The sequence below is a fragment of the Terrapene carolina genome, unplaced genomic scaffold (genome assembly GCF_002925995.2).
Source record: "Terrapene carolina triunguis isolate 2854851 unplaced genomic scaffold, T_m_triunguis-2.0 Scaffold232, whole genome shotgun sequence".
NCBI classification, from domain to species: Eukaryota; Metazoa; Chordata; order Testudines; family Emydidae; genus Terrapene; species Terrapene triunguis.
The window spans coordinates 10643415-10657056 of NW_020664583.1; the positions used below are offsets into that span (position 1 = coordinate 10643415).

Here is a 13642-nt window from a genome sequence, read left to right on the forward strand (position 1 = left end):
GGGGGGGGGGGGGGGGGGGCTGGGGGGCTGGGGGATTGGCACAGCCTGAGAGAACACCCCCCCCCCCCCACCGCCCCAGCTGCTAACACACCCACAGTGTCATGTGGATGCAGGCCAATGCTGCTTGAGTGCCACTAGTCCTCCAATCCCTTCCCACAATTTCCCCGCCACGCACCCGAAAGGCCAGATGACTTCTCCCACAATTCATGGGTGGATGATGTAGACGTTCAGGCTCTAGGACCACACTGTAGTTAAACAGCCCCTTAGCCGGAGCCCCTGGAGTCTGTGTCAGGGGCCTGCACCAGCTGTGGGGTTTTAATTGCAGTGTAATTACTGTTCTTTCTCCTTTGATTTGCCACTTCAGTACTGGGGCTTTGAGAGGCTGGCATCAAAGAGCCATTTTCCACCCTCATGACCACATTTCTTCCTGACATCCCCCCAGAGCGGCTGCTGCTTGGGCCACCTGTCCCCTCTGCAAGGGGGAAGAGGAGAGGCTCAGGGGCAACAAATAAAATGAGCAACAGTAGTGAAGAGAGGGAGTGTGTGGGGGGATGGGTGCTGTTCCAGCACCATGCAGGAGCAGCAACAGGTGTATCCCCACCATAGTGGCCCTTCTGGGCCAGGGCAATGCCTGGAGCACAGCTAGGCAGGGAGGTTGCCCTGGGTAACAGCATAGAGGGTGGCAGCTAGAGGCACATACTGCATTCTGTCCTGATGGGTCCCCCTGCCCCCTAGAGTAAATTGTACTGATCTTCTCTCTCATGTGCATATATTATATCCACCTCTACACACAGCGATGCTTTCATTCCCCCTCCTGGGCCTGGAGCTGCCTCGCCTGTGAGCTGGGTGTGTGTGTGCACCCTGCCCTTTCCTGATGGACTAAAACCTGCATGTGTTCCAGCATCCTGGCCAGGAAGCTGAGAAAGCGGAGCTCAGCCCCAGGGGTTTGGGCAGAGCAAACCCAGTGCTCATCACAAGGCCAGGGCTGGGGCTGGCTTGAGACTCCTGCCAGTGTTCACTGGTTGCTGGAAGCCTTGGGAAAACGGTAGCTGGTAATTGCAGGCTGCTATAAATGGAATGTGCCTGTCTGGGGACAGTGCTGAGCGGTGGGAGGGAGCCCTGTGTGACCTGATGCCCCAAGATGGTCCTTGGTGGCTGCAGGATTGTGTGAGGGGCAGGTGGAGCAGAGCCCTGACCCTCCACAGCCTAGGACTGTGCCTGAACCACAGCCCTGTGGTTGAGGGAGAACTGGTGTGTTTCACACGCCACCTCCAGGGGATGAAATAAAGGGGCTGGTGGATATCCTGTGCCAAGGTTCAATCCTGTGTCTCCCGAAGTCAAGGGGAAACTCCCGCTGGGATCAGGATCAGGCCTCAAAATGAAATCCAAATAATAGAGGACAACTGCCCTCCCCTGCAAGAGGGACAGTTCACTATTGGTATAAGGGATACGAGTCCAGGAGACTTTCACCTACCAGTGCTAGCCGTGAATGTGGCCCAATGTCTGCAAAAATGCAAAGGATGCAGCCAGTGATATTTAACCCAAAGCAGGCAGGCAGTTGTTGCTAAAAGGGACAGAGCAAAGGAAGCACAATTACAAAAATGGATCCCCTGTTCCCTCTATACCAGTGGCTCTCACCCTTTCCAGACTACTGGTCCCCTTTCTGGAGTCTGATTTGTCTGGTGTACCCCCAAGTTTCACCTCACTTGAAAACTACTTGCTTACAAAATCAGACATAAAAATATAAAAGTGTCACAGCACACTACTACTGAAAAATGGCTGACTTTCTCATTTTTACCATATAATTATAAAATAAATCAATTGGAGTATAAATATTGTGCTTACATTTCAGTGTATATATAGAGCAGTATAAACAAGCCATTGTTTGTATGAAATTGTAGTTTGTACTGATTTCGCTAGTGCTTTTTAAGTAGCCTGTTTGTAAAACCAGGCAAATATGTAGATGAGTTGATGTACCCCCTGGAAGACCTCTGTGTATCCCCAGGGGGTACATGTACTCCTGTTAAGAACCACTGCTTTATACTATCCCAGGACTTAATTCAAAGGCAGCTTCAAGCCAATGCTTCTTTGCCTTGGTATTGTTGGATATAAATCCTTCTTACAGTGCACAAGGCTTAGGAAAGCCATTTTTCTCTCTACTGCCTTTGTTCGCCCCCAGTGTCTACTGTACCAGTCTTTTAATGCAACTTGTGGAAGTCCCTGCTGCAGGATGTTATTGAGGCAAACAGTATACCCAGGATCAAAGAGGGACTAGGCACTTAGGGGAATAAAAGGAGTACCCATCGTTACACTAGCTAGGGAGGAAATTACAAGGCTCCAGGGCTGTGCACCTTCCTCAGAAGCATCAGAGGCAGGATGCCAGGCTTCACTGTTCCTTCTGGAGAAATAATGCCTATGGCCGTGGCACTGTGTTAGTGCAGCAGGTCACGACTGAGAAGCATGGGCAGGGCATTGTGGCAGCTCAGGGTTGTGAGGTTAAGGGGTGCAGTGATGTTAGCTTCCATGGTGTCTGTGCGGGGTAGTCTGCCCCCAGCTTGGCATTTGCTTTGTTAGGGGCTCCTTCAGTTCTGGAAACAGAATGTCAAAGATCGCTTTCAACTAAAGTTGGCTCACCAATTAATCCCCTCCCCTCACAGTCCTTATGCTGGAAGCACGCCTCCCTGGTGGGTTTCCCCACATAGCAATGTCCATCCATGCCAACGTGGCACACTGAGCTTCTCCATACAGCCAACTGGGCATGCAGTGAGTGCTTCTGCACCTCTCTCCCCAGGACGTGTCAACTAGGGGCCCCACAACAGGCGCTGCCTCCCACAGCAGTGCCCTGCCCATATCAACGAGGACTCCAGCAGAGGCATCCTTCTCCCAGCAGTATCCTGTCAACGCAGGCCTAGCAGGTTCTCCTCCACTCCACCCTAGGATAGAAACCAAGCAAGGGCTCCCCCGTATGAGGGATAACGGCCCCAAGCTATAAACCTCTGCCCAAATATACTCTTGGTGGGAACTTGTCCCAGGCAGAGTTTATACAGACTGAGGTGGGGGAAGCGGGTGTCCGGTGGATGGAAACAAGCTGCAGATGATGAATCCAAGGTTAAATTAAACACTCCCGACAGCTTTATGTAATCAACTGTCCAGAACGACAAGTGTGTTCTCACTCTGTTTGGAGCGGGGTGCGCTGTGGATGTAGGCGGCCGGGCAAGGGCACTTCTGTGTGTCTGGCTTCAGAGCCAGGACTGTGACAGGGAAGATGCATCCAGATAGTGTCCGTGGGAGCTGGGCCAGTCTTTATGGGTTTTGGATTTGGGGGGATGGGGCAAGGTTTTGGTGAATTTTCTCTCTCATAAAAAAGGACCAGTGTCCCTGAGCAGAGCCGGTCATGATCCCAGGATGAGCCATACACGCCCTCTGCCTGACCTGCAGCTCCTCCACCTCTGTGCCAATGCTCCCCTGCCTGACCAGCAGCACTTCTGCCCCCCCGCCCCACAGCTCTCCAGATGCACCTCAGTCTCCCCCCGCAGCACCCCCCCCCCCCCCCCGCCGTGTTTACAGGCCTGGCCACCCACCCCCCAGCCATGCCACGACCCTTCGAACCTGAAAACTAGAGTCCTCTGCAGAACAGCACCAGCTTCCCAGCTCTGCTGCTGCGCCTCACCCTGATGTGGGCTGCTGGTAGATACCAATCCACCACGAACTGGACTGAAACAAGACAGGCTTTTCACATAGGCAACCGAGCAGCCTTCCGATGGTGACAACTTAGTCACTATTAACCTGGGCTGGCTTTGAGCCATTGACCGGAGTTGTGCATTCCCAATCCCACTGACCACCCAGGCTACCAGGAGCAGTGCCTCTCTCGTTGTGCCAAGCTCAGACAGTGCTCTGGGAGCAACGGATCGCAGGGAGATTCGGTGACTTCGTCTGTGCATCCTGTGGCATTGCTCAATGCGTCTCCATTAGAGCCGATCCCTGATTGAGGGATTTGTACCCATCTACAGGTGGAAGATGACCACTATAGGGGAGGATGTAAACACCACAAAGGGGTTACCCCACAGAATTCCTCCCAAGGGCTGTAATTAGGAGTTATGGGAGGAAACTGAGCTAAGGAGTTGTCGACCGAATTTCAGGGAACGTATCCTGGCAGTGAGATCTAGGCGGTGGATCACCTCCCAGAATGGATGTGTATGTTGTGCTTGAGCCTTCTGAGCTATACGACGGCACCAATAGCAATTACAACATGCTCCCTGATCCATCCCCCCGGCCCAATGGGGCCTGCCATGTGCGTTGCACAGCTCAGCAGGTTCTTGATGGTTTCCAAAATGATCCAGAAACAACATTGCAGGAGATTGCTGGCTTGTGTTTCTCTTTGGAGCTAGATGGGCTATGCCCAGGAGGACGGGGTCAACAGCTGGGTGCAGCTCAGAGGAGCAGCCAGCAGAGATAGCCAGACGGGGGTTGCACGTAGTCTATGAGCGTTACAGGGTGGTAAAGATCCCTGCAGGGGAAGAGAAGCTTCCTGCTAGATCAGGCTGTGGGTGACTCTTAGGTTGCCTAAGATAGGAGAGCTCAGTGCCTTTAACTCCCCCTCCCCCAGATACCCGCTGCATTGGGCTGGCATTGCGCTGCAGCGTGGGAGAGCGAGGCGCGAGTGGATTAGCCCCAGATCCTGTTCTTAAATCCAGGCTTCACGCTCCTGGGGGGGGCCTGATGCTGCAGTCCTGCTTTCACCTGCAGATGCTCTCCTGAGTCAGCAGGAGCTGGAGCCGGGGGCACTAATGAAGCATTAGGATGTGCTGCCATGCCCCCTCTGGCCATTTTGGATGTGCTGAGGATGGACTCCAGGCACTGCAGCGTCTGGATGGGGCAAAATTGGAGAAGCTCATCAGGGCTGCAAGAGGGACTTGGATGGTATGTCTATGCTGCTATTAGACACCTGCGGCTGGCCTGTGCCGGCTGAGTGGGGCTCAGGCACGTGGGGCTGTTTAATTGAGGTGGCTTGGGCTGCAGCGTGAACTCTGAGACCCTCCCACTTTGCAGGGTCCCAGAGCCCAGGCTCCAGCCTGAGCCCGAACGTCTACACTGCAATTAAACGGCCCCTGAGCCTAAGTCAGCTGGCATGGGCCAGCCGTGGGTGTCTAATTGCAGTGTAGGCATACCCAGAGAGTCCCCGCAATTCCCTGAGCAAAAGTGAATCATGCACTGAGTCAGGCCTCGCCTGAGTGACAGGGCCATGAATGACCACTGTCCCACACCTGCTCAGGGCATAAGCAGGAGGCATTCCCAGGCCACCCTTCCCCCTACTGTATAGCGCGTCGCTCTGGGGCTGTGCTTACTGGATCTGAATCTGGAGAGGGGCCTCTCTCTGTGTATTCGTTTGAGTGGTGTATTAGTGTGCTGCTACTTGCATCTCCATGTACATGTTATGTGTAAGGGGTGGTAGCAGTATGCATGGGCACATATTGGTCTGTATACATCTGTGTGCAGAGACACATACCTATGTCTGTGGGCCCAGCCTGTGCATCTGTAAAAACAGATGTGTGTGCACTTGTCTGCATGTACACGTGTGTCGAAATCTCTCTATGCTCCATGAATTCCACGGAGGTTTTAGTTCCTACGGTGAAGCGTGATGGATTCCCCAGCAGCTGTGGCTGCTCCCTGCTTAATGCAGGGGCTCAGGGCAAGGCAGCTGTCGTCTCTAAATGAGATGACAAAGACAAAAATAAACGAGTTCCTTTCCTCCCTGCCCCACTTCTCTCCCCTGCTGTGTTTCCCGGCGAGGGGAACAGCCCTCTGTGCTGTGAGTGTGCACGGGTCGCTGGATGGCACGTACTGTTCGTGTGAGCCTTACGTGTACTTAACATCTCATCCCTTGTGCAAGTGACCTTAAGAGGCAGAAGTGTGATGAACATGTGACAGCAGGGTAGCCAATACATGTACTGTAAAAAAGTGGCCTGTAACCTCCAGTGGTTTGGGGTGATACATATGAGTCAGGAAACTGCCTGTGCAGAGTCCTGAAGGCGGAGAGAGGGAGGGGGCAGGAGGAAGGGATGAATTCTGCAGCACTCAAACTGGGGAAATGCTAACAGGGTATAACAGGCACATTCTGTGCAAGCTTCCCTCACACCCACTCTCTGCCAGGGCCCCTCCGTCCATCCTGACTGGTAACCCCCTGGTTACTCCAGCACTGTGACCCTCACACAGTCCTGCCGATGCCCCTCAGTCCTGATTGGCAAGATTCAATGCGGTTATTGCAATTATCACCCCGTGCGGATTTCTCCCAAAAGCGGCAACACAGAAGCGTGCTAAGTTCCAGGAATGTGAAGGAACAAGCTCTGTCTGCTCTCAAAACACACACACACACACACACACACACTCCTCCTTTGATTGAGCTGCTTTAGCTTTTCACCATCTGCCTTTCATACCTGCCTGGTAGGAGAACCCACCGCTCCCAGGTATGTGGTAATAACGACTGTAGCAGACACAGCTCCGTCCCCCTGATAACTCGGTGCCGGAGAGCCTGGCAGCAGGTCTTGTCCAGGTCAGGGGAACTTTATGGCTTGTTTTGACATTTGGGGCTGTGAGCTCTTCCTTCAATTTTTATTCTTTCTATTTTGTGATGTAAAGAGTTCCCAGCCCTTCCAGGGTTCAGCTGTTTTGTCAATTTCACTCCATCTGCTGGGCGGTTGCCTCTGCTTTCTCCTCCTCCCCTACTCCGTGTATGGAGCTGTGTCCATCAGAACTATGCCGAGTTCTCTGAGGACCCGGCAAATCCCAGCTGCCGCCACTCTCTCTTGCACTGAAAAGAATTTTCCATCTGTTCCATGGACAGGATCAGTGGGATCAGGGCTTGGCAGGCTGCTCGCCAGGGAGCAGATCTTTGTCTGTCCGGAGGGGACACATAAGTCTCTGGGAGTTCTGCTCCCTGAGGTTCCATTCTGCTGGCACCATGCCCTTACGGCTTGTAATGCAAATGGGGAATGACTGTGCCCATTGATGGCCAAGGGGGTTAATACCACCTTAGGAGGGGTTAGGGAACTGGCTTTCCTCTAACAAGTGGCTGTTAATCCCATAATTTGGAAGCTATTGTCTGTGGCTGGCGCACTTACCAGCTCTCACTCTCTATCTCTAACCTTCCATTCTTGAGCAAGGCAGTTATAGTGTTGGCTGGTGGCCTCAGGGTTCCTTGATCCCTCCCCCATCTGGTTTCAGGCCTGAGTAATGCCCAGAGCCTGCACGTGTCTCGCTGGCTGGCAGTGGGCCAAGGGCAGGTGTTAATGCTGATGATTTCAGATCACTCGTCTGCCTTTGACATTGTTGACCGTGGGGTTTTGTTGACTTGCCCACATGGAGCGAATCCCCACCTTCTAGGACCTGTCCACTCTTTCTCCAGCAGATGAATCCTGCTAGGAGACAGTGGGCCAAGCTGGCATAGGGAAGTACCACCTGCACCTCCCCTCTACCAGCAAGCGTGGGTCTGGTCTGGCCCAAGAGCTGCAGGGAGCCCCCAGGTGCTGAGGAGGCGACAGTCGCTGCAGTGGGAAGAGGTGTTCCAACTGACCAGTGATTACATAAAGTAATCAACCAGTGAATATGATGCCTCAGAGTAAAGTCTAAGCCAGACAAAATATTGTCACATGAGCCCCAGTAGGGTGGAGAGCCTCTGGGACTGTGACTCGGGATTCACCCATCCCTAGCTATCAATGCCACCAGTTCAGATCCTATCTGGTGGCTCGCACCGCTGCCATCTCCACACTGTCCACCCTTGATCTCTCACCATTGAGAGCCCACTGTTTGGAAGAGTGGTTGTATGAAGTGGCCTGGCTCCTGCTTCCTTGACCAGCCTGGCAGGTCTTCTCTGTGGGGGGTAAGCCACAAGGCAAACGAAGCCAGATGGCAGCTGTGACTAGTTTGGACAGATTGAGAGGAAGAAGGCTGGGCTTCTCTCCAGATGAAGCCCAGGGTCAGAAAGGCGAGACAAGTGCGTGGCAGCCACATCTCAAGCTGAACCAGCAATGTGGCCTGCTTTCCTGGCTGTTTGCCTGAATCCCCACTCTGATGAACCACTGAAAAGGCAAGAAAATGTGTGCAGCTGGTACCCTGCTCCTTACACTAGGCTCAGGCCTCTGCCCAGAGTACGCCTTCCAGACTCCCTTATTAATTATAGCAACAGCAAGCAGTGCAGCATCTTGGAACCTCCTTTACCTTCTGCCTTTGGGACTGAAGTTCTCTCCTTGCAGAGGAATGGAGCTCTTGCTGGTTAGAGTTTGAGCAGAGCCAATTCAGTCATTCTGGAGGACCAGGAGAAGGAATAAATCATGTTTCATCCCATGATTTAAAAAAACCCCATCCTGCAACCTTTTGAGAACTCCATAGATGAAATGACTGGTGGGAAGAAGTTGGCATTTGGCCTGGAAATAGCCCTGACAGAGGCGACGTATCTTTGAGTTTTCTGGTGAGAAATGGGTTTAGAATGACTAAGTTGGGAGCCATTTCATAGCGAATTCTGCATGCCTGGGACATTTGGCACAGGACTTTTCACCCAGCTCTTAGAATGTGCAGCTGGGGAAGCATTCACTGCACAAAGCATGCATAGCCAGCTCAGAGGAAAAGGTAAGTGAGGGGCTGAGATAAGGACATCAGAGGAACCTTTGGCTTAGTCCCTCTGGAGGGCATAAGGTGCAAAAGAGTGAGGCAGGGCTGCTGTCTACTCTTTAAGGCTCACAAGAGGCAGTTCTGCTGTGATGGACCATAGGAGCTCCACACCACACAGAGGGCAGAGGAGGGGGATTCCTTCCTGTGAGCCTCCTACCACGTTCGGGACGGCATTCTGGTGGTGTTCAGATTAGGGAACTTGTGCGTTATTGCCAATGTTCTGCAAGCCAACAGAGCTTTCAAGGCGTGGATAGCCGTAACTCTGCCCCCTCTTGTGTGTGCATAACATGGCCATGTAGAAACTTCATCAGTGTCTCTATGCTGCACACTGTGATCAATCAGAACTTCTTGCAACCTCTGACTCCAAGAACCCATGGCCCTTTCACTGCAGAGAAAGGAGAGTTGCTGATGGCAGTATAGTTTTGCCATGGAGTTGAGCCATCCATCAGAAGGCAGTGTTGCACCTAGTTACTTAATTCATAATGGTGTCAAGAGGTTTAAATGTCCTAATGTCTGAAGTGTGCTGATACCCTCTGATGGAGGGTGCTGGAGGCAAAGTGCCCACGTAGCATATCAAAGAGCCTCTATCCCACCCACATCACGGAGTGTGACCGATCCCTAATGCACTGCAGATTCCAGGAGACACACACATTCCTGAGAGCTCTTTACACTGAAATTCCCTTCGCTGGGAAGAAACTGACACTTGTCACCTGTCTAATAACACATGGTCTCACACTCAGTACAACAAGTCAGAGACCCATGGAGTTTGTCCCTCTTTACCACTCACTTCATCAGACTTTCTGAGCTGAATCTGTAGGTTAATGCAGCAAAATCAGATGGGGGCTCCAGACCTCGGTGTGCTGAGTTTGAGAGATGGCCATTGCCAGGCATGATGCGCTGTTGCTAGTGCTTTTTACATCAGCCCGGCTCAAGATCATTGGATGCCCTAGCGGATAGGAATTTAAATGTATTCCATATCTAGAGGAGTGGGGGTTGCTGCAGTGCCCTAACCTCTCAGACCTGGAAACATGGGTTCAAATCAAAACAGAAAATAAATGTGATGGTCTCAATGTCACATTTTTACTTTTGGGCAGGAAAGGGGTGGGTTTGTGAGGGGATGCCAGGTCAGGATTGAGGGGCAGTTGCAGAGCAGTGAGGGGAGCCCAGGGCTGGCATAGCAGGGGGAGCCAGGTCAGGACTGAGGGGCAGAGGCAGATCTGTGGGGGGAGCTCAGGGCTGGCATAGCAGGGGATAGCAGCTCAGGACTGGGGTCATCAGCAGAGCTGTGTGTGGTAACTTGTAAAGCACTTGTCTGAATCTAGCAAGTGTTACCCACCCATCTTTTTCATGATCCTTCACTTCATGCAGAACAACCTTGTTAAGAGAAGATTGCTGGCTCACAGGATTTGGATACAGGGACTTTCACCTCTAGGTCACCGGAGCAAATCTGGACATGGTCAGTGGAGACAAGAAGTAACTGGCACTGCTGGCTGTTCGGGGGCCTCTGTGAAACGTGTGTGGTCTGTCAGGTTCCTAGTGCTCATGGCCTGACCTCACAAAGGGCCCTTTGCTCACAGTCTCAGCAGTGAGGCCAAGAACTGAAGGCACTTTCCCTAGAGCTGCTCAGCCTTGACACAAATGGGGCGGGGGGGGGGGGGGGGAACCTTGCCCTGCAGCACGGATATATCACTATCCAGGGCTATCAAGAAGCCAGTTTCTAGCGCTTGCATTCAACTCACTGAAAACTCTCCTACAAATATATTTCAAAGGGATTTCTCCTGCTGAAAGTTAATCTGCAGTAAACTAAGACCTCCTTGGCCCCAGAGCGAGTTGGTGCGGGTGTGCTGCAGCTCTCGCATCAAGGCCCTTAGTTTGCAGGGCTCCTCAGTTCGGCCTAACCCTAAAGCAGGAGTCACCTGCTGCTTTGCTCAGTGACCCAGTTAGATGGATTCACTGATGCCAGCCAGTGCCCTGGGCCAAGGTTACTGGGTCTTACCTTCCTGAAGCTGCTCCCTGCCTCAGCTGAGGGAGCCTGCCTCCCCCACCTGACACATCAAAGCTTTGCCAGTATTTTCTTTTAATCCAAAGGAAGCCCACTCCCTGCCCTCCCCTGGTCTCCTGCTCTAATTGGAATAAAATAGAACAAACAGGCATGGGGGACTCTGGCAGAGAAAATGTTTTAATGAGCAGTAGGAGGTTCCTGCACCATCTCTGCTTCTTCTCAGAGGCTGTCAGCTGGAATGGCTCTGTAACTGCAGCCTGGATTTGATGGGAGGCTCTCTGGATGAGTCCCCAGGACCCCTGTACAGTGCCATGCTCCCACAGCCTCTTAGAAGAGCTGCTCTTTCCTCTGGCACATCCAGGCCTGCCTCTCTCACTCCCCGAGTGGCCTCACTCCAGGGGATAAAATGTACCATTCAGCCAGCCACCTCTGGAACGAACCTCAGTAGCGTCCCCTGTGGTTTGAGCCAGGGAAGGAGAGGCTCTGTAGTTTAATAAAAAGTTAAGAAAGAGATCTTGCCTAGTTTTTGCCTTAGGTGGTTCCTCTGCAGCCCTGCAATAGAAGGCCATGGGAATTTTCCTGAGCCAGGAGCACTGGATTTGGCCTGTCTAATCTCCTGGGGATTAGTGAATGGCTGAGAGGCAGATGCACACCATGCCTTTGGCCCCAGCTGGCCATTCATTCAGCCCCATGTAGGGGCCCTGCACCCGGGTGATCCTGGTGATGAGCTGAAACCCAAGGAAGATTTGTCGGGGGGGAGGGCAAATTGAGCTGATGAGAGGAAAATAAACCTGGAGCCCCCAGTGTCCTTTGCAGGGTCACGTTTCTGACTGTGGCCACATTTTAAGGCAAAGAAGGCTCCCGTGTCCCCAGCCATTTAACACCATATCAGTCAAACCTGAATGAATCTAGCAAAGATGGGGTTAATCAAAGAGTGCTGAGGGTCCAGGAGGCGTGTCTGTAGATACATCAGCTCACTTGCACTGGAGTGAGCAATAGCGTAGCCAGGGCCGGGGTGTGTGGGGCCAACCTGATGTGTGTATGTGGTATCTATCTAAGGGGCTTTTGTCTCCCTGTCACTGTAGTATCAGGGTGCCTCAGTATCTAATTATCCCCACTACACTCCTGTGCAGTAGAGAAGTGCTAGTAAAGATGGGAACTGAGATCAAGACTAGGGGTATGTCTACCCTGGAGCTAGAGGTGTAATTTCCAGCTAGGGTCGCCACACCAGTGCTAACTCTGGGCGAGTTAGCCCCAGGATTTCAGATGAGATTGGCCTCGGGGCAGCTAGCCAGTGCTGCTGCTCGCTTCACTGTGACTACCCTGCTGTTTTTAGTGCACTAACTCCATCGAAATGTCTGCACCAGCTGGGAACGACCCCTTCAGTACCAATGTAGACATCCCTAGGTGATATGCTCAAGAACACACGGGCGTCTGTGGTGGAGCAGGGATTCAAGATCAGGTCTCCCACAGCCCAGGCTGGCTCTCTAGCCACTAACCCATCCTTGTTTTCTGCAGTGCAGGCTAGGCCAGCCTTTTTGAAAGAGCTCAGCATGCCAGGGATGCTCTGGCCCTTTATGGCCGAGTGAGTGTGCATGTGTGAATGAGAGCGGATAAGCACAGTCTGGGGTGTGGGTGTGGTTACAACATTCAGGTAGTGGTACACTACGCAGGTGCATCGCATGTGGTACAGTTCTGTTCTCAACATGACTCAGGAGAGACTGAAACCGAAAGCCATTGTCTACCTGGCTGTTCACCGCATTAAAAGCTCTGGGAAAGAGACTTCCTCACATTATCTGACATCAGAAATCTCCCCCTGGAAAGCGAGGAAACAAACTTGAGCCTGATGCCGGGAGACGTGAAGACGGTGGCGAAGCAACCACACAATACGTGGCAGCCTGCCAGTGAGTTAGACATGAAGAATCACAGCTGATGGCCAGGTGTTTTTGAAGCACATTGTTTCTGTGAAGCCATATCCTGGGCAGGCACACAATTAGACTTTATTCGCCATGAGCAATAATTGTGTCCCATGTCATGCAAATAAAATTGTGTCGGCCCAGTGCACGTGTATGAGTGAGTGGCACAGTGGGTGTGAGTGGGCTGTCAGCTGGGTCTGGGTATACAGGGAATGACTGAGGATGGATACAGCACAGTCACATGAGCGTGTGTCCATGCAACCCATTGGTCAATGTGTTCATCTCTGCCTCCTCTACAGAGGATACGGATCAGTCACAATCCCTAGCTACAGAGCCAGGCTCTTTAACTCTATCTGTAGAGACTCCTGCTTTTAGTTCTCGAGGTTCTCAGTTGAGTTCCCAGTGTGGCAGCCATCACATCTATGGTACTGATACACCACCCTAACACCTTGCTATCCAGGTACCGGTGGGTCCAGGGTCTGTTTGTTTGTGCTCATGATTGTTATGATCTGTGGGGATGTTTAGAGAGGCAGCATGACCCAATGGAAAGGGCTCTGGAGTGAGAACCAGGCTACCCCTCCCCCCCCAGTGAGTTAAAGAGTGTTCTGTTCCCAGCTCTGCAACCTCAGGCAAGTCACTTTGCCTCAGTTTCCCTAGCTGTGGAAGAGGGGTAATGATACTATCAAGTCCTGTGAACTCTGTTGATGAAAGGCACTCAGAACAAAGGCATTTGGGAGAGCAAATGTGGGTCATTTAGGAAACTGAAGAGGAGAAAGGGCTCAAAGCTAGGCCTGGGGATTCCTGGAACAGAACAAATTGTCTTTTTCCCCCTCTCTGGTCTGGGGTTCTATCCTGCCCCTCTCAGGAGCTATGTCACAGCAGGTCATTACCCCAGTTAAGAATGTTCCCTAAATACATGCATGTGTAGGGTTACCATACGTCCGGATTTTCCCGGACATGTCCGGCTTTGTGGGACTCAAATCCACTTCCGGGGGGAAATCCCAAAAAGCTGAACATGTCCGGGAAAATCCGGCGCCGCTGGGTGCTGGGCCGGGGCCGG

The 13642-nt window shown here is 52.4% G+C and overlaps 1 protein-coding gene across 1 annotated transcript in view; it reads right to left on the reverse strand.

Annotated features, from left to right (window-relative positions):
• The window catches only part of LOC112110608 (semaphorin-3D-like), a 40812-nt gene that overhangs the window by 24339 nt on the left and 2831 nt on the right, over positions 1-13642 (reverse strand). The window lies entirely within an intron of this gene.